We start from the raw sequence: 21,195 nt of genomic DNA, 5'->3' as shown, positions 1-21,195 counted from the left end.
ATACCTTCCACGACCATTTCTTCAGCCAGAGTTATTGAGTTTGAGATGGGAAACAGCCACATCAGCCCTGGTTCTGGTTTCAGGGCCTATTCTCATCAGCCTATGCCTGCAGCTGTGTGCTGCGCCATGCTTGTAGCATTCATCCCCATTGGAAGATGTAAGACTGATCTCATTCACTTCACTAGTTAGTAGGCCTGAGAAATGCCTAATTGAGATCAATAAAGCACTTTCAGTAGTATCTTCCGCTGCTGGAATTGCAGTAGATGCTGCTTCTGTGGCTCAGGACCAGCAGCAAACTGACTCCCCAATCTTTGCAGCCGTAAAGGCTTCCGGGAAAAAAAAGAATGGTTTGATCTCTAAAAAGGACTATAGATCAGAAAATGGTCATCTATAACATACATCAATATTCAAGGCAGTCTAGGAGCTGGATAACATTGGTAAAGTGTTGTTTTAAAGGAAAATATACACACACACACACACACACATTTTCAGAACCGCTTGTCCCTTACGGGGTCACGGGGAACCGGAGCCTACCCGGCAACACAGGGCGTAAGGCCGGAGGGGGAGGGGACACACCCAGGACGGGACGCCAGTCCGCCGCAAGGCACCCCAAGCGGGACTTGAACCCCAGACCCACCTGAGAGCAGGACTGCGGTCCAACCCACTGCGCCACCGCACCCCCCTAAGGAAAATATATTGTAAGCATAATACATCATTTTTTTGCCTGGTTGGTTTCTAACATTACACGTTGAAGATAAAGTATAAAACATACCGGATAGTCTGGTTATTGCCACATTCTCTATATTTCATAGTTCAGGAGGACAAGCAGTTCGACAGATTCTCTGCTTCATGGAGTCCTGGCAGCAGAGCCAGAAGGAGATGCATGTTTGTCTTGTTGCCATAAAACAAGGACTGGAAACCAGGGCTGCTTCTTCACTTCAACAAAAGGGACATTCAGCCCTGCAAGTCGCACAGAGTGGTCTCAAAGAATGATGAAACTCCTCTCTGACAGGAGCGTGAATGCAGGCTTGCGGTAAACAGCTTAGAGGGAAGGAAACAGACCTCAACGCCTTTTAACTCACTTCTGAAACGTGAAGAAGGAGGCAGGTCGAAACAATGGAGACAGCCGAAGAAATGAACCAGGGGACAAAAGGGGAGCTTGGTAGAGGCTGCCGGGGCTGGGGGAGGGAGGGATGGCAGAGATTAAAGTAACAAATCACAGATGGCGATCGCAACTCGTCTTTTCAGCGGCCCCACAAATAATTAACAGAAACAACTCTGGGTCCCTTTTGTCTGGGCGTATGTCTGTCAAATGAGAGCGTGTGTCGAGAACAATGAGTGGTGCACAAAAGACACCTCCCCAACTCATTCTCCCTGCCACCACTCTGAATGGAGGGGCACGTGCAGCTTGTCATACATCGAACAATGGGGCGGCGGGAGTGGGGAGCGTCAGCCGGCCACCACATTTCCCACCCCCAAGACACTGGGCCAGTCTCTGGCGCGCTCACAGCCCCCCAGCTTCTCAAGAGGAGAGGAAGCCTCAGAACCAGATTGTTGACATTTTAGGCACGCTTTGCAATGACTGATCAGGCCATTGTCTCGGGGCTCGTGCGGGGCATGTGCTGCGGGGTGTGGTTTTGGGGAGGGGCAGACAAAGTCAAACTTTGGAACAGCTGGGATGGGACATGGGGAAACAAAAGCAGACAGAGAGAGAAGGGAGGAAGACATAGAAAAATATGGCCCAGGCAGGACAGCTTTCTAAAGGCAGCAGACAGGGCTCTTTTGTGACGGCAGCTGGCTGAAGAGTAGTTAACACCAGCTGTGTGCCCTTTGACCCCCCAGGAGACCGCCCCGGTGCCACATACTCGTGACAGAAGACAACCAGCTGTAGACCGAGAGGGAAAATTCGGGAGCGGGATCGTCAGAGGCCCAGGAAAGACCCAAAATGAAGCAGATCTGTGGATTCAGCTGCCTGCAGATAGTCACATCCCTGGCAGGTAGCAGCAGGGGAGACGGAAGAGGGGGGACTGCTGAGGTACGCCATCCCACCTGTCCACAGTCGCAAAGGAGCAATGAAACAGGTGGACGAGACAGACAAGAGGTGTGTGAGAGAAACAGCTGGTGCCTGTGAACACAAAGTGACTCTATTTGAAGATGCACAGCACTGAACAGCTCCACCTGTGCTGTCTCTTAAACACACATATGGCAATAGTCAGAGTAAAACACAAAGACATGCGCGCACACGCACACACACACACACACACACACACTCTCAACATATGAGAGATTTGCATTAGACTGCTAAAGATGTCCAGTTAAAAGAAACATCACCACAAAATTTGTTGCGATAAGTTAACTAGTAGTTAAATCTGACTATTTCTGTCATGGACATCTTAAACAAAGCTGAACAGAACACAGCCAGACTCTATCCTCAGACTGTGTATAATACACACACACACACACACACACACACACACACACACAAAAACTAAGACAATGAGGACAAGACCAGGGCACATTTCACAGCAACACCTCCATGGGTTGCCATTGTTGTGTTAATCAAACATCACATCATCACATGGAAGATAAATGTGAGGCAAAAGAGGTGAGGTAAAATGGCTAAAGATCAGATCTCTGTTTCTGCCTTACCAACTTAGTATTCAGATGCAGAGTACCACCAATCTACAGTGTCCTGGAGGAACCTCAAACTGCCACACTGGGGTCTTGGTTCAGGACTTGCTGTTCTTCTAGACTGAGGGGGCCAAATAAACCAAAACCTTTGAGGGCTGAGTAAGTTAAAGGCAAACCAAAGCACCATGAACTGATATGTGATGTTACCTGGGAAAAGTCCATCAGTTCCATTTTAGGAGCTTTAGATGAAGACAATTCACAAATTTAAAAAGAGAGGAATTAAATTCAACAAAAACACTTTTACTCTACTTTAGGTTCTTCTCTATAACCCTGTAGGAGTCACTGTAAGCATAGCTCTGGACTTGGTGTCATAATTCCTCTCTGAAGACTACAAAAAACAGCATGAGGCACAAAAAACTAAAACATTCAGTCCTGCCTGGCATCACACAGGTGGACAGCATAAACACTGGTCATGTAAACAATGAATTGAAGCACAGAGAAAAGGGCAAATCCAAGAGTGACCCTACTTCTTTCTATTACAGCCCCACATCTTCTGCATTTGTACCACCTGACAGCTTTAAATTCTACAATACATACATACACAGACATTTATAGATATACATGTACATGTACATACAGTATATAGATACTGTACTGCCCATCGCTACTAATACAGACCCTTTGACTACTTGACATTTTCCTGTGGCCACCTTTATCACTGTAGAATTCATGCCACAATACACCACAACAGAGACACTCCCTTGTGGATGCGTTGCTTAGGATGAAACGCTCAACACCGGTGGCCTATTTGCCTGTGAACATGAACTCTAACATAAACCTGAACATCATAGCCTCAGAGCAAAGAGCACACATCTCTGACTACTAAAGGTGACTATCTAAAGGTGTGAGTATCACCACCCAAGTTGAACGGGCTTATTTCCAGTGCAAGCTGTGAAGAGTGAAATAGAAGAGACATCTAGAAAAGTCACCCTAAAGCTACAAAAACACAAAACAGATTGCATCAAGGAGAACAACAGGCACAGCAAGAGAAATGTGACCTAATAAAGACCAGGGCAGGTAATTTATTGGAAGACATAAATGTCATTATGTCACAGACATAAACTGATTTTCATTATGTTATTCCAGAGTGTGAGGGAACAAGTCTGGCCCAAACTGGAAAACAATGACTAATAGGATGTAGGCTTACATAAGTATACCCGTATCCAATCGTTTTGTTTACTTCATGCAGCGATAATCAAGTTGAGAAATACAAAAATGGTTCCCCATCAATCCTTACACCTAGGAAGAAAGGAGCATGAATTGCACAAGGGAAAGGCATGAAAGGTGAACATCCAGTACTTCTCTACATATAGAAAAACACCACTGTAAATTCTCTTAACATACTGTTAACAATTGAAATCATAAGCCAAATTCAGAAATCTACACTGTGACAAATTCTGACTATTCAAGAGATTTCAATTTTTTAAAATCAATTTGCCCATACATGAATTTATTCCTACTAAGTTGAAAACACACAGGTTCCATCAAACTATACATCATCAGTGACAGCTTGCCCAGTTGGTCTGGAGCCTATCCTGGAAACACAGGATGTAAGGCAGGGTATGCCAGTCTGTTACAGGGCAATCATACACTTATTCACTCATACAGAGATAAAACTCAGACAATTTAATGTTCCCCCAAAATACAAGTCTTCGGACTGCAGGAGAAAGTCTAGAGTATTTGTTGGAAACCCACGCAAACTTTAGGAGAGCATGCACGCTCTACAGACTCAACCAGATTTGAACCCATGTCTAAACCCACAGCCCAGGCCCTATGAGGTATCAGAACTATACATTGCACCTCTATGGCACCTCTCACCACACAAGTTATTAAGTCAAAATAAAAATGCAGGTGGTGACTTTCGACTGCTCTTCAGCATCCAATTATTCTGAAATATCCTCGGTGCAAAAATATCCCTTACTCACATAAAAGGCTATCAAAAGTCATGCAGACTACTGCTAATTAATCGCATTCAAAGACATTTTCCTATTCTTTACCAAACATGAAATGTGATTTACACTATTTCACTGCTTGAAACAGTCCAATGATCCATGCACAAACCTGAAACACTGAAGGCTGCTCATTAAATCCAAACAGCTGAACTTGAGAGAGTTAACAGTCACTGCAGGGAGCGCGAGTCAACAGCAGTCCCCCAGCCTCCCTTGCTGACACAGACGACCCACAGGGCTTGGGGGAAGGAGTGGGGGTGGCCGTAACAAGTCGGGTGGATCTGACAGCTAGAGTCTACAGCAGTCCCGCATGGCAAAGGAGACAGGACACAGTGGGGCTGTCAGTCAAGCAATCCTCAGAGGGAGAAGAAGGAGAGACGGGTGCCAGGTAGACAGAAGGAAAGATGGGGAAAAGCATGCAAAGAGAAAAAACCCTTCCATTGCTTTCAGTGAACGTTGTGAACTCCATTCCAAAAACAGGCCTTGTACTCAAAATCCCAAAACACTTTGAATGTACAGCGCTCGCCTTGTTTCCTAAACTGTAAACATTCCAGGGACACGAACTTGGAGGAAAAAGGAGCTCATATGGAGCCAGTAGTGCAGCTGGAAACTGTTCAGTCGAGTGCTGGGGCAGGATTTTCCTCTGGGTTTCTGGAAAACCACAAGAATGCAAAGCCGAGGCAATAACAAATTCTGTATACGGGGCTGAATCAGTCCGAATGAGAGACATGCTTGCTCTAGAAAGATTCTGATGTTATGAAGCACTGAAAACGTAAGTAGTACACAGCATTAAGTTTTACCTTACACACTCATTCAGCCAATCAAAAATAAGCAAGAAATAACACATTTTTTACAAAATTTGCCACCCATTAAATTTAGCCAAACCATCCACTAAAGTTCTCTCAAACTTTCCACATTTGATCCAAATGTTCCAGAGCACAGAGCTATAAATAAGCAAAATATACAATCAAGTGAACTGACAAGCCATTTGAACAACACTACGACCGAATGGCTATTTCTGAAATATATGTACGGTGAATCAGGGCAGTTCTCTCAGGTGTTTTATCACTAAAGCCGAGTGAAACAACCCCCTATCTTCCTGGCAGAGGCCGTAGCCCATGCGGAGGTGGACATGAGCAAAAAATGGTGTCAAGAAGAGGGTGGGACAGGCAGTCAGGGACACACAGATGCAACTGGTCTTTAGCAGGGGCCCTGAATATTATGCTAAACCTTTAATTAACTTCTCGTTCTCCAATTTCGGCCTGTGATTCTTTCCCAGTGTCTCATCATACACACACACATTGTCTGAAACTGCTCATTCCAAGTGGGGTTGCGGTGAACCAGAGCCTAACTGGCAACACAGGGCACAAAGCTGGAGGGGGAGTGACACACCCCGGACAGGATGCCAGTCCATCGCAAGGCACCCCGAGCAGGACTCGAAGCCCAGACCCACTAAGGAGCAGGCCCTGGCCAAACGCGCTGTGCCACCGCACTCCCTCCCAGTGTCTCCTGGTTCATTTTCCAGGCTCTCTGATGCTTGGCAGAGAGACATGTATGGAGAGGTAGATGGTAAGATAACAAATACAGAGGTGGCGGCTGATAAATGTAGAAATGAAGCGCCAGACAGAAATATTGATTCGGAGCAGAGAAGTGCATGTAGAGACAGCCAGACTGATATGAATAGAGAGAAGCAAAAGAAGGCCAAAGGATTTTCCCTGGGGCCTCTGTTGCCCCATACTCTCTTCTCCTCTGATCATCAATTCCCCCTTGTGCCCCCATTTTTGAGATCCCAATGTCTCTCCCACCCTCTTGGCAATTTCCAGGCCAACAAACCAACTGGATCATGGTAACCTCTGTCATCCCCACCTCCACCTCCCAGCACCCAACCGAGCCTTTCTCTTTTCCCTGTTTTCCATTGCATCAGAACATGAGCCTCTGTTCCTGCTCAGATCATAAGTATCTAAATCTGATCTGCCATGTTTCACTAGGTTTTTTAATGTTTCATGGTACATTAAATCACAAAACATGCTTTGCGACCTCTGCGCTCTGACAGTGACTACAGTTGCAACCAGTTGGCTTCATTCACTTTTATTCTGGTTTTTAAGTAAAGACAAATTACAGAAGATCAAGAACCCTAGTGGAACTTAAATGAACAACTCAGCACACTGTAAGCCCACTTCTGTAATAACTCCAGGCCACAATTTTTATATTTAATAAATTGTTATACAGCCATACACTCATTTATATAACGACTGCCACTTGGTCATGCACCCCTCACGCGTGAGGATGGATCAGATCTGTGTAGCCATCACTGCCACTACCACAATAAGGAGAACAGATAAGTGAAATTCCACCATATTCACGTACTCCACCATATTCTTTTGCTCCAATCAAAAACTGAGACTGCAAAGCTCACTGATGCCTGTGTCCTCATGCATCACTCCCCTATCCTAACAGAAATACCAGTTTACACCTAGTAATGTCTCAAAACAGATCAGAGCAAGGTTACTGTTTTCCAATTTCCAATTTCCACATACCTAAACCACTGAAGACAAAGTAGTCTCTCTTCAAGGTGGATAGCTGAAGACAGTGGAGTACCTACAGATTAAGTGAACTTCAAACATTGTGTCTTTGTTAACAGCCAAAACGATGTAGCCCATAAGGTCAGAAGCAGGTTTAAACAGATTTCTGAAACAGTTCAAAATCTCTGCAGTATGAGGTCAGATCAGAATTTGAAAATATCTAAAGTAAGTACTTGCAACCAAAGAAAAACTGCTTGATCACTTTGGAAATTCAGACTGATAAAGCCAAATGGTCTATCGCCACACTTGCTTCATCCTCTGACACCAATTTTAGCTTTGACTGCTTCATTAGTCCAACAATTCATGGAAACAGCACACCAGAATGGGGTATATCCACCCCTGCTGAGGAGATTGAATCTGTGAGAGAACACCGCAGAGCATTCCTGGTGAGTAGCAAAAAATAATTCAGTCTGGGCAGCTTGGTAGGACTTCCCTGATGCACACTGACCCAGGAAGACCATGCACCAAACAAGCCTCAAGGGTTGAAAGCATAGAAACTCAGTGGAGTAGAGTGAGCCTGGTATATTAGTGGTTTAATCCTGGCAAACAGAATGCATACAGCTTGTATGTCACAAAATAGTTTTACTTGACTCACCACATTAGACTGTGGATTGCAATGGAAAGCAATAGTGATGCATAATGAAGTTACATATGAATGTGATGTATAAAGCATCTTGCTTAAAGTAATAGTGTGGCTATCTGCAATTATTATACATTTACAGCATTTTGCAGCTTGAGTCAAATCACACAGAATCTGTTAAGCAGCACAACAGTTCTTGGGATGGCCCTGGAGAACTTCCAGTTTAGATAAGGAATGTCAGCTCTTAAAACATCTGTTAAAACCTACCTAGTAGGAAGCAGATATCACTGGAGTACACAGGGCCTGGTGAGTAAGGACTGGAAGGACCCACCAACCTTTTCGGAAGTCCATCAGACAATGTGACGTCTGTTCGTCTGGGAGCACAGATGCACTGTCTGGAGACCCCCACTACCCCCTGACCAACGGAACGAGGAGCAGAGTAATCTTTAACATGAATGGCTGTCACTGGTGGGGCTGTGTGGGGGTGGGGACAGCACTTCTGCAATCATTCATCCATGGAGAGGCCACCCTGTTCACCATCAGCTATGAATACTTACTGAGGGATTCATTCATAGAGATGCAACTGAAGGTGAAGCAACCAAAATGACTACATCCTTATTATGAACTAATAAAGGCAGTAATGAAGTACATGACTGTTTGAGATGACTTTACCGTAAACAAGAAACAAAAAACACAAACTGGAAAACCATTAACTTAATAACCTAGCATACACTATACTTAAAATCATTAGTTTTACTGAATTAAACAAATGGATGACTGAGACAGCCTTGTCAAACCCTTAGACTATCAGCCTACCTTGCAAAGGAGCTTTTGCATTTGGATGCTTCAGACTGATAAGGGTTCTGTCCAGCTGCACAGCTCAAAGCTTTCAAAATATAATGGACAACTGTTTACATCAAATAAAAGATTAATAGTGTGTTAGCCAAAAAGAGAAACAAAGATCATCTGATGAAATGTGGATATAAGAACTTTAGCTGTATTAGATCCTGGATATACAAACTAAATAGTGTTAAGTATTCTTGTGTAATTAGACTTCTAATCTGTGTCTTTTCTACACTGGAGCCAACACGGCACGACACGGGAAAAAAAACATTCAATGCTTCTGCGTCAAAACATGGGTGCTAAATTCTACATCCTCTTCACATAAATAAACACCACAAACTGAATGTCAGTAATGGCAGGCAGTTTGTCTGTGTCTTGTACCACCTTTCCTCCGCCTCTGCAGATTACCACCTTCAAAAGCTCCACCTCTCCCCGGGGTGTACCCGGTCATAGCCGGCTTGCTCTGCCACATCTGCTCAACAGCTGTAGGCTGAGTCAGACACACTCCAGCAGAAAAGGGAGAAAGAGAGAAGAATGGTTTGTTGGTAAGACCCTCCTGTGTCAAAATAGAGCCAAATACTGCAACCAGTATTGGTGCATGGTTACACCAACACAACACCAACAATAGCAACAGTCCGTACTTATTGTAAGAGGGCTATATGGTGTGCAGAAACCACCACCTGCACCAAGGTAGAACATGAGAAATTCCCTAATGAGGAGCATTTCAGCTGGTTTGTATCTGAACACTGACCTACTATTTCATTAAACAACCGTATCCGCATATTTTAAGACTCCCAGGACATAGCCCCTTACCAACATAATATTTACCCAATAGTTATATTATAGGTAAACAAACCAGTTGAAGCTTACTTTCGTCTCAGTCTAGTCTGCTGAGTACTGTACTTAGCGGTTTTGAGAATCCAGCCAACACACACGTTGACCAATAACCATAACTGAATATGTGCTTTTGAAAACAGCTCTATTACACTGACAACAGTCATCAATGGGCTTACAAGGAAACTGACCAGAAAAGGTCAATTAAAGTATTGCAGTAGAAAACCTCTCAAAGATTTTGGGGTTCTTGACCCGAAAAGGAGTCTGTGATCATCCTTAAGGATTTAAGTTGGCTAAACAACTCAGTCAAAGGTTGAAGGCCCATTACCAAAGTACAGTCCAACATTCTATGAAGGGTCACCTTCATAACAGCCCTTAAAACAAGGGAGCATGAACACATAACAGATATGCAGCTAGTGTTTGGCTCAGGACCAGTGCAAGCCAGCCCTTAGCTGAATGACAATGTTGAACAGAGAAAAGCAAAGGCTTGTTCCTATGACAGCAAAAGATAGCGACACAAGGAACTATCTCCTCAAAAACAATGCAATTTGAAAACAACATGAGACTGTTTATCCAAAAAGTCAACTTCGCGGAACCCGGATGTGTCAAGTGGTCCTTTCTTACTGTGTCTAGCAGAGTAGCCACTCGCCATTCAAGCGCTCCAATTTGTCTCCTTCACACTGCCACAAAGCGGGGGTATGCTGTCCCCGGGCAATGCTCCTAATGTGATTAACAGCAATGCCCGGCAGAGAATACTATCTTACGCTTTAATCACAGAGCTCCAAATTAGACTCCTGAGTGTCACTGTGCATAGAGCAGAAAGGCTTCCTCTGAGATCCACACGCACGCTTCACTGAGACCTGCTTCTTACTGATCATAAAGGAAAGGAGCCTTTTCTTCTGAAGCTGTTTCCATGTTGCCCAGATGAGTGTCTTTAGCACACCACTGCATATTCCAATACCTGAGGCCTGATCCACACACAAGCCTGTGTTTGCTTTGTTTTAGTGTTAGTTGGTAGTGTAGTGGTTACAGCTGTTGGCTTTAGGCACAAAGATCACAGGTTTGAATCCCACCTTCAGCTGTAGCACCCTTGAGCAAGGCACTTACTCTAAATTATTCCAGCAAAATTACCCAGCTATATAAACGGCTAAATAATTGTAAATAGCTTAACATTATAAGTCACTTTGGATAAAAGTATAAATAAATGTAAATTTATATCCTTAAAGGAGAAAGAAAAACTACATAATGTGCGTGAGCAATTGGAACTCAGTGGTTCTGAGGTGCTTAATCAACCGGAGAGACGAGCGGGCGGTTCCTCTCACAGTTTGGTGATATGCCTACAGATATGGGGCCACATGAGAAGTACTCTGCAGGATGAAAAGCAGACAAAGAGCTAGTTGGAAGCTACACTGTATGCCTGTGGTTCAATTTTATGACTGATCTGGATGGAAGGTCAAGTTTCTGCATATTACAGTTCCATTTCCCATGCAAACGCCTGATCAATGAGAAAACACTCTGAAACAGTAGGTGAGGTGGTGGTGCAATGAGTAGCGCTGTTGTCTCAGTGGCTGAGCAGTGTAAGAGGACATGGGTTTGAGCTCTGCTCGGTCTGCACAGAGTATGTTCTCCCTGTGTTGGCATGGGCTTCCTCTGCGTCCTCTGGTTTTCTCCCACAGTCCAAAAACATGCATTACAGCCAAATTGGTGACTCTAAATTGCCCAGTGTGTGAGGGACAATCTGTTCGATTATGGATGAGAGACTCACTGTAGATACTGTATCCACCATTCTGAGTCAAAAGGTGTGGGCTGAATACTACACAAGGTTCAAGTGAAGTTGCCCTGGAGAAAAGCGTCTGCGAAATGAATACGTGTAAGCTTACATTTACTCAATGCATGGGACAGCTGATAGCGTAGTGGTTAGAGCTGCTGCCTTTCCATCCCCAGGTTCAAATCCCACCTCCAGTATCCTTGAGCAAGGTACTTACCTTAAATTGCTCCAGGAAATTAAGAAGCTGTATAAATGGGTAAATAACTGTAGGTAGCTTCACACTGAGTCACTTTGGAGAAAAACACCAGCTAAATGAATAAATCTAAGTTCTGACACCAAGTCTGAATTCATTCTGTACATCTGCATATATACATTTTTCCTACACAAAGTGAAAATCACACACACAATGTCTACAACCACTTGTCCCAAGCAGGGTCACCGCCTGGAGCCTAACCTGGCAACACAGGGCATAGGGGACACACCCCAGACAGGACGCCAGTCCGCCACAAGGCACCGCAAGCAGGACTTGAACCCCAGACCCACCACAGAGCGGGCCCCGGCCAAACCCGCTGCGCCACTGTACCCCCTAATAAGTGATAATTCCCAATAAAAATACACCCAACAAAAAAATAATGATTGTCACATGCCAGTTCTACATTTGTTCATCCATTCCCTATTTCTTCCACCTACGTTTAATATCTGCACTTCCCTTACCATATCCCTGTTTCTAACTCATGAACTTCTTCCACATCTCAGAGAGCTGCCAAGCACCTCTGCAACAACTTCTCAGGTTTAGGGTTCAGCAAACAAAAAAGAACAAGTATAAAATTCCCTTCTTCCAAGCCAAGGGTCTACTTGATCTGACAGGGCCAAAATTTGAGCGGGCAATTAAAGGGTAATCCACTTAGTTCCATCTTTTCATCCAGACAGAGGAAGTGAGGCGGACACATCCTCATGCTAGGCTGTACCGAGATGCGAAGAAGACACGTCTGCCTCATCCACCCTCCTGCCCCTTATTCACTGGCAGCAAAAGCAGCAAAAAAAAGCAAGACTTTCCACTAATCCTGAAAAACAAAGCCTTGTTAAGAGACCCACAAACAATCTGAGGCATACATATCATATCCCATATAAGCTGCCTCAGGCCATGCCAAATGGCTGATTTGTTGGCTATGTTGCTAACTGACTGCTACCAGAAATTCTGTCTTGGTGGATTTTATTGAACATTGTTAAACTTGAATGTGTATGGCAGCTAGTGTTGCCAATCAGAGGAATGCATACATGGTGTGTTTGATGACCCCGGGACATACATGGCATGACATATACATACAATACAGTTGCATATAACCACACTGTGAAGAATTTATTGGCACCTGAACAGCTATATGTTGAGGTACCGTCATATCCTGAGTATATGTGTAGGGCAGATGTGTAAGACAGTGGGTTAAAAGACCACTCTTCCAATCCTTCACAATGATTCAATAAAGTCAAAATTACTCCAGGATATTCAACAGCAGTACAGCAAAACACAAAACAAACCAAAATGTTCATATTCACATTTCACACAAAAAAAGCTCCCAAAGACATCCCTGCAGTCTCTGTACGGAAGCAGGTCTTACAGGATAGAAACGACTGAAAAAAAGGGAAACCACTGTTTTTGTAAAGACACTCATGCACCCCCATCTCCCTTCTCTCAACAGTTCTTCACACATGCAACACATTTAAGTTTACCACCATAAAAGAAACATTTTCTTGGGAAAATACTGCACTGTACTTTTCAGGACAAAGCATGAAGCCTGTGCTGTAGCTACCTTTTTTTCTTTTTTAAGGGGATGGGATGAAGGAGTGGGGGCTGGGGGACAGTGATTGTTTTAAGATTGGTAAGATTAGAAATGCGAAGGCAAAGAGACTGACATCCGGATCATCAGTAAGGCTGAGCCTCCAGCTGAAGGCCTGACCTTTGACCTCCTCATTGTGGCCCCAGCTGCTGGGCCGCACGGTGTGTCCGTCTGCTGCGTGTCGGCAAACAATAGGCTGCCAACTTCCAATCTTGTCCTCCAAGGGAGGGACTACTGGAGGGGCCTTGGCAGAGACTCCCTTAGCACACAGGAGCAGAACAGCACAATGAGCATAACAGTCAAGCACTAGCTTTGGTCTGAGCGTAGTATATTATGTAAGCCTGCCGCTGGTTTTATAATACATTTAGGTCACAGATTCACACAAAAATTCAATACAATGCTGTAATTGTGTTGAGGGCTGAAACAGAAGTCATTTTGAAGCCTTTCTATTAAAATTGCTCATTTATATCAATTGCCTTCATAAACACTGAGAGAACAGGAGTTCAAGCAAGAAAGAAATACAACAGCCAGGGCACCATACAGTATGTTTCGAGTGTTCATGTAAAAGTTGCATTTTTAGATTGAAGGAAGGTTCTCAGAACTCCCTTATAATGTTTATATTTATGACTGCAAAACCCTGACACACACAGATATATAGTCTAATTGCTCATGCATTGATCTTAGCATAAAATACCTAATGATACACAACCTATACATACCAGTGCCAAAATATAGTTGTAAACATACTTTCCATATACATTATCATGCCAGAAAGTCTCATATTTCTGATCCACACACATGTTCACAATCCAATAGTTAAACATACAGCAGATCTACAATGAAAACATATCTGCATTAATAAAGGAGATTTCTGAACATTACAGCATGGGACAGCTCCACAGCCTCGCTGGGACAATGGGTATGGGTCAAAGTCTGGACCTTTTAAGAGCAATCTGTTCCTTTGTTACTCTCCCGGCATCGCAACAAGTGCAATCAATCCTCCATACATACACCACCTGCCATTTGATAACCACCAGATGACTCACCCATCGATTTCTCTTGGAGCCCAACAGGTTAAAAAGTGAGAACTAAAAGGTCCGTGTGGCTTACAAATGGGGACAATCTCTCTGGGGAAGTGCCTCCCACACAGCACAGCCACGCACTGCTTGGTGCAAGATGCAAGACACAGGGTGCACACACTGAGAGAGCAGACATACTCTGTACTGCAGAAAGGGTGACAGTCCACAAACTCAATCCACAAGCTCATCTGGAAGTCCATGATCACGACAACCCATGTCTAAATCCTGGGTGATCGCTGATTTGTGTGCCTCCCATTTAGGATCTCTGGTGCCTCTGGAAGATTCAGTTTGCATTCATTTGTCATCCATTAATGGATGCGGTGTAGCTTTAGGGGCTTTCTGCTGTGGCCTCATCTCTGCATTAAAGTTCGTTTCCTATAAGTTCTCAACTAGAAGTGCTGAACATCTCCAGCAGAAGTGCATTAATAGAAATTAGTCTGACATGGTGGTGTTCACAAATGACTGCTCGAGATTAATCAGAAAAAAAAAAAAAAAAAAACAAATTTATGTTCACAAGTAAAGAAAGGTAGTGGCAGTGAGCCAGACAGCAGATGTAAAATTCTATATCCTGGGACAAAATGAAGACAAATACATCAAATACAAAAGCATCACCTTACTATTAGAATAAGAACTACACTTCTGACAATAGATCGAAGCAGAAAGTGCCCTACACATTTGCTCTTACTGTAACCACAATACACAAGACTGTTCACTTCAAAAGAATCGATGAAAACAAAATTTGAAATATGACGTGTGGGTTTGTAACTTTGTCAAACATGGGTAGAGAGATGAATGGTTTTTAGGACAGCTAGTCGACCACAACACAGGAAATTGCCTTCCAGCAATGTATGAACTCTGTGCATTAAGTTTAAAAGGCTTCGTTACCTCTCCTTGCTTCTATACCAAAGCGCAGCACTGTTCCCATTCCCTGACAATGCTCTCGAAAGGAAGCATTTGACTAAGAACCTCCAGAATATACTTCACTGACAGAAAAAAGCCAACTTGTGCTGCACCACACTTCTGCTGCACAAACAGAAAAGATTTCACTGGGGTATTGGGTCACTGAGTCGCATTCATACTGTTTTCATTGCGTTGCATATAGAGGGATGGCAGCGCTCTAACTGGTACTGAAAAACAATGCTCATGTACTGAAATTAAGTATAACAAGGTATTTTTTTTCAGTACAGGCTGATAGAATGACATTTTTCAGATTATCTGGGGAATTTGTGGCAGTGTGACATAGTCAATACACACACATTTTCAGAACCGCTTGTCCCATACGGGGTCACAGGGAACTGGAGCCTACCCGGTAACACAGGGCGTAAGGCCAGAGGGGGAGAGGACACACCCAGGACAGGACACCAGTCCATCGCAAGGCACCCCAAGCAGGACTCGAACCCCAGACCCATCGGAGAGCAAGACTGTGGTCCAACCCATTGCGCCGCCGCACCCCATCTTCGTGTAGTCAATACCTTACTACAAATCCAGTCCTTAGGAGAAAGAAGAAAGGTTTGAAGATCTCATATGAAAAGTGTCAGCAGTCACAGTGATTTTGTAGGTAATTATTTTTTAACATGAAGACTAGATACTGCACTGAACGAAAAGGCTTGTATAAAATAAATTCGATCTGGTAAAACTATGGATGCATTATTAGCTCTTGTTGTTGTAGTTTTATTCTTTTAAACAGAAGCTCCTTCCATCAAAAAACGGTTTAGGAAACCACTCCACAAAAGGCAAGAGTGACCTATATTTTGAAACTGCAAAGAAATACATGGCATGGTGGTGCACATGGTTCAAAGCATGACACATGATGATGATTCCAAAGAGATGCTTTGGCAGCAACTGGCCCAGAGTTCTGCACGACTACTGCGATGTGAATGTGATTGCATCCATCATGAAAACTCCATCATTATCATCAACATCTGCAGCAGCACACGCAGCGCACACATACTAGGCATAGCGCACACATTGCGATTGCCTGGCTGGAACCCCCATGGCACCGAGGGAGAAGAGGCAAAGTCAGAAGAAAATGAAAGAGGCCTTTATGCTGCCACATGTGATGTGTTTTTCAACCCCGTGCATTAACAATGTTACTGCAGTTCATTAGTTATCCTAAGGAGCGCTCTGACACGGGCCGGGACGTCCAGAAAGGAGCGCGGACGCGATGGGAGCGCGCGGGCAGGTGGCTCGCGCACGAGCGGACGAGGTCTACCGCAGACACCATAAGCGTATTAAAACACAGGGCGCCTTTTTGAAATGTACCTCCCTGCATAATTATGCACCTTTGCTCTCACAGGCGCAGTTCTCTGCACACTTAAGACGCCGAAGCGCACAGAGATGATTGATCGAATATCACATATCTGTTAATATAATAATTGCATTGCAGTTTTTTCCCCTTCTTTTTTCCTTAGCAGTACCGAAGCGAAGATGGTACATGAAACTAAATAAGCATCCAGAAATGTTGCTTTATATACAAACACCTCACCATAAGGACTGTTTGTTATTTTAGTGTTAATTTTAAAGCATGATCATTGATGTTGCAGGAATGAGCGGTCCAGCAGTGAGTGAGAGAGATTCGAAGAAGAGTCAGTCCCTCAGCAGCACACACTCCCGGGACGTTGTGCTCCGTCCGTCCTCCGTGTGTCTCTCGCCACACACGTCCAGAGACCGCAGTGACCATTTAAATCCCACTCACTGTCTACACAAGTGCATGCAATCGTAGCAAAAACTATTTACAGTAAACTCACCGTAAGAATAGCGCGCTACAGTCCCCAACGCCGCGCCAATCCCAATCAAATTTTTCTGAGGAAAAATATTGACTGTGTCTGTGTATCAAACCCAAAAAACAGGAGATGGCGGACTCCTCTGGGACAACGGTGAGTCTAGCACATGTGTGGAACAAAAAGCGGCCAGAAATTAAAATCTTTAAAAATTTAAAAAAAAAAAAAAAAAAAAAGAAGAAGACGAAAGAGATGATAAAAGAAACGCTCCACTTTGTCGCGATCTTCGGCGCTTTTGTCGTCAACCGAGCGGTCGCTCGCGCACACAAGAGACGGGAGTGGGGTTCGCGCGGCGGCTCCGCCCGCGCGCCCCGCCTTCCGCGCGCGCCCATTGGCACGGCGGGTACCGACATGCAAATAACGTGTAACGCACATCTTCTCCATTGATCTTCAAAAAGAGAAGAAGGGGGAGCCGGTCGGTTAACCCTCTCACCGATAATGGCCTCGAAACGATAAGTAAATCACATGTCATTATGAACATTAAGCACTGCCTCCGTGGAGCCACCGTTTCCTGTTACTTATTTGACCCCCTTGTTGAAAAGATTTTCACCTCATAAAATTACATTTAATCGTTTGTGTTATCTAAATTCGACAGGAGATTTTCAGTAGAGGTATTATTATTTCGTTATTAAAAGTACTGTTCATTGTTCAGTTTAACTTGTACTCTGGAGTAGCTTTCAGGAGCAGGTTTCACGGGACGACTCGACTGGTTTGTCACTTCAGCAATATCATCCCGTCACTGACTGTGCACTGGGTGCCGGCCCAGGTAATACTTCTCCAGCCAGAGACTCGAATGAATCAAACTCTAAACATAAGCCGAAAGGACACGAGCGGGCGGTTAAGAGAAAATAATTTAAAGAAATAGACGGAATTAACTTCTGCAGCACGACCACTTCAGGCTCAGTCTAAATGACGAACGACTCTCCAGCACGTGATTCGCTTAAAGCCGGATTTGTGGAGTTTCTTCTGAATTATGTTTTACTTTGTCTACAAAAGCTCTCCCAAATACAGTATTACTTGTTATTAAAAACGATAAAGTGCCGATATATTTGTTTTACGTGGGAAATGAGCGAGGCGTTCGAACACAATAGAGCGCGCTATCAGTGACCCCTGACGCAGACCCCCGGACAGCAGTACTGTATGTTCATACGCAGCGCCACCGTGCGTTTCCGCGCCGCTACGACACGGAGCCGTGGCGGCTTTAACCGCCCGCCTATTTACCTACAATAACCTTGCCTTGTTATGAATTTTTAAAACAAGCTTGCATTTATCGACCCCCAAGAAGGAAAATAGACCTGAGCCGCTTACCAGCAACGCGTCCTTCATTATACACTCACGTCTTTTACCTCGTCGACTGAAAGAGAATTGAAGGACAGAGCAGAGCTGAAAAATAATTCTGCTCCATTAATTCTACTTTATGTTATATTTACATTATGCTTCAGTTCTTCGAATGTCTTTTTGCTTAATGTGTCATGTGTGAGCTTTCGTGCATTTTTCTGTAGAATGTGTGGAATAGTGTGCTTTCTTGTGGACTTAACACATTTTCTATTTGTCTTCCTTCACCCTCATTATCCGCTTAACACAAGCTGTTTTTACCAAGTGAAATATAAATTATTTCTTCTCCTTCTTCTTACTATTATTATTTTGATTGTGTATAATTCAATAATTGCCATTCATGCACAGCAGCGCCTGATTTAGTATGTGTGTATATTGTTAAGTGCCAACTGGCTTCTTGTCCATTCGCTTACAAAATTTCATAGTAATACTCTTTGCTTAAAATTGGAAATATATATTTTAGAAATGATTAAGTAATGTGCTTCAATTTCAGACTACATTTTTTAGCATTATGTATGCATAAATCTGCCCGGTGAGTTTTATATATTTTGCAGGATCTAAAATTTAACAATAATTTACACCTACACAAAGGCATATGCGCCATAAGGAATATCAGTACAGTGAATGGTTTCCCTTCTAGTTTCTGATACAGAGAAAAAGATACAAACTAAAAGTTAGTTATAAATATTGTTCTTGAACACCAGAAAGACAAAAATGTAATAATGTGCATGGCTATACCTCAGTACTTATGAATATGGCGTAAGATGCATCCCATAGGTTGACATTTGTAAATCCTTTCTTGCAGTTACTATTCTGGGATCTGAGGAGGGCTGGACGTTCTCTTGAAGCTCAGAGGCCTTTGACTGATTTCCAGAATGTATGAATAATACATCAATCATTTGGTTGTTTTTTGTGCTGCAGTCTGCACAGAATCCTGTCTTCAAAATAAAGAAAATGTCCATCTTCTTTCCACAGGACCCCAAAAGTAGGCAGAAAACACAATACTTATAGTTTGACCACAGCTAAAATAAAGGTACTTTATGAGGACTGGCAGCTGCCAACAATGGGGTACCCCAATTCTTATATTATTAGGAAAACTTATTTAAGTTCTTCCATATCCTTGTAATACTATTTATGGTTCATATTTCAGTCAATATTTCAGTTATTAAAGTCAATAAATGGTAATATTATTTATTCGTTTTATTCTGCAATATGCAGTGATCATTGCCCTACCTTTTCTTTAGAAAGCCTCAGAATGGATTTACTGTGATATGAATCAATAATTAACAAGATATTCATTAGTTAGTGAAAAACAAGTTCTGTGATCACATCATAAACAGCCTGTACTGATGTTACGCTGCACTGATTCTCTTACATTGATCTCTCCTAAATATATCACAATAATATGTAGACCTACCTAAACCTATTTAAATATTTGTCATCTCCACTTAATAGAAACCTGAGAAACGTGAGGCATCAGTGGTAACTGTGCTAATGAACAGAGTTAAAGAAGTGAAATAACTGCCAAGTACTGTACAACTCGGAGAGGTTGTTCTGTAACCTTGAATGAGACAAGATTTCAGTACCTGCTTATGGAGATAATAGAATAAGATCTTTAGTGAATGACAGAGATGAGCAGTTTAATGGGATGCCCGAGAAGGAGCACTGGGGATGGCTTAGCGCTGTGATGTACTATGACTCAGCCACTTGGCAGTACAGCTGTCTTCATTTCATCTTATCTCACAGAGATGGTATTCAGGTGAGAAATATATGTTGCATTATGGGGAAGGAATGGAAATTGCGGTGTAACAAGCATCTCCTGAAAATCCCTGTTTATCTGTTAATAATAGGTGGTAAAAGCAGTGACATGATGACTCTTTTTGGGGCCCTGTCTGCTATTAAATTCCTGCTAGGAACTTGCATCATAGTTTTCTGAACCTTGCTAACATTTTCAGGAGTTGAAGTGATGAAGTTAAGTGATAAAAAAAAAACTTTCAAAAATGAGTGTCGCTGTAATTTTATATGTGTATGTAGTGTTTTTTGTCAGATGTCCTCCTTTAAAAGGGTCCGGCAGGAGTCACAGTGTTTTCAGGATGTGGCACTCTGTTCTTATAGAATACCTGCTGTAGTACCATATATAAACGTGTTTAACCTAAATTGAAGCAAGGAGAGTACCTTGCTGTGAAAATGTGCAAATTATGGTAAGTTGATTGTCTATCACTGCATTTCACCTTGGACAAATAACGCTTATTAATGAATTAATAATGAACCTCAGTGCAGCAAGTGGTAGGTAACACACTAGGTTTACCTGAGTCACATGTCTGCAGCTATGTCTCTTTCTCTTAATGCATAAATTGTTCTTTTGCTGAGATGTACGTCGCTTTGGACAAAAGCATCTGCTAAATGAATAAATGTAAATGTAAGTGTAATTAGTGTTAATAACAAATACTTGTCACATAAAAAAGTACTTAAATGAGCCACTGTATTTTTGAATGAAAGCTTTTCTAGAGAAGGGGGCTGTGGTGGCATGGTGGTGCAACGGGCTTGGGCAGGTCTTGCTCTCTAGGGGGTGTGGGGTTCGAAGCCCACTTGGGGTGCCTGGCGAGGGACTGGCGTCCTGTCCTGGGTGTGTCCCCTGCCCCTCCAGCTTTATGCCCTGTGTTGCAGGGTTAGGCTCTGGCTTGCTGTGACCCTGCTTAGAACAAGTGGTTTCAGACAATATGTGTGTGTACTTTTAGACAGAGTTTCTGGGAAATTATAAATTATATTTCAGTATTTTTCTGAGGGAAATTTATCGATATAAATAGTACAGATGATAAATTATTAACTGGAGCATTTGAGTGAAGTTGAAACTAATTTCTTTAATTTCACAAAGTTTTTTTTTTTAAAAAAACCCGCATTATTGAACTTCAGACTGAT

At 43.1% G+C, this 21,195-nt stretch overlaps 1 protein-coding gene across 1 annotated transcript in view; it reads right to left on the bottom strand.

The window, feature by feature from the left end:
* The window catches only part of numbl (NUMB like endocytic adaptor protein), a 43,177-nt gene extending 25,979 nt beyond the window's left edge, over window positions 1-17,198 (bottom strand). Inside the window, exon 1 of the mRNA XM_018742892.2 lies at window positions 16,909-17,198. The gene's annotated coding sequence lies outside the window, so the exon portion shown is untranslated. The remainder of the gene's footprint in view (window positions 1-16,908) is intronic.
* Window positions 17,199-21,195: the final 3,997 nt, after the last annotated feature.

This window comes from Scleropages formosus, chromosome 10 (assembly GCF_900964775.1).
Source record: "Scleropages formosus chromosome 10, fSclFor1.1, whole genome shotgun sequence".
NCBI classification, from domain to species: domain Eukaryota; kingdom Metazoa; phylum Chordata; class Actinopteri; order Osteoglossiformes; family Osteoglossidae; genus Scleropages; species Scleropages formosus.
Note: the sequence above shows the minus strand (reverse complement) of the source record. Positions and strands in the feature narration are given on the sequence as shown.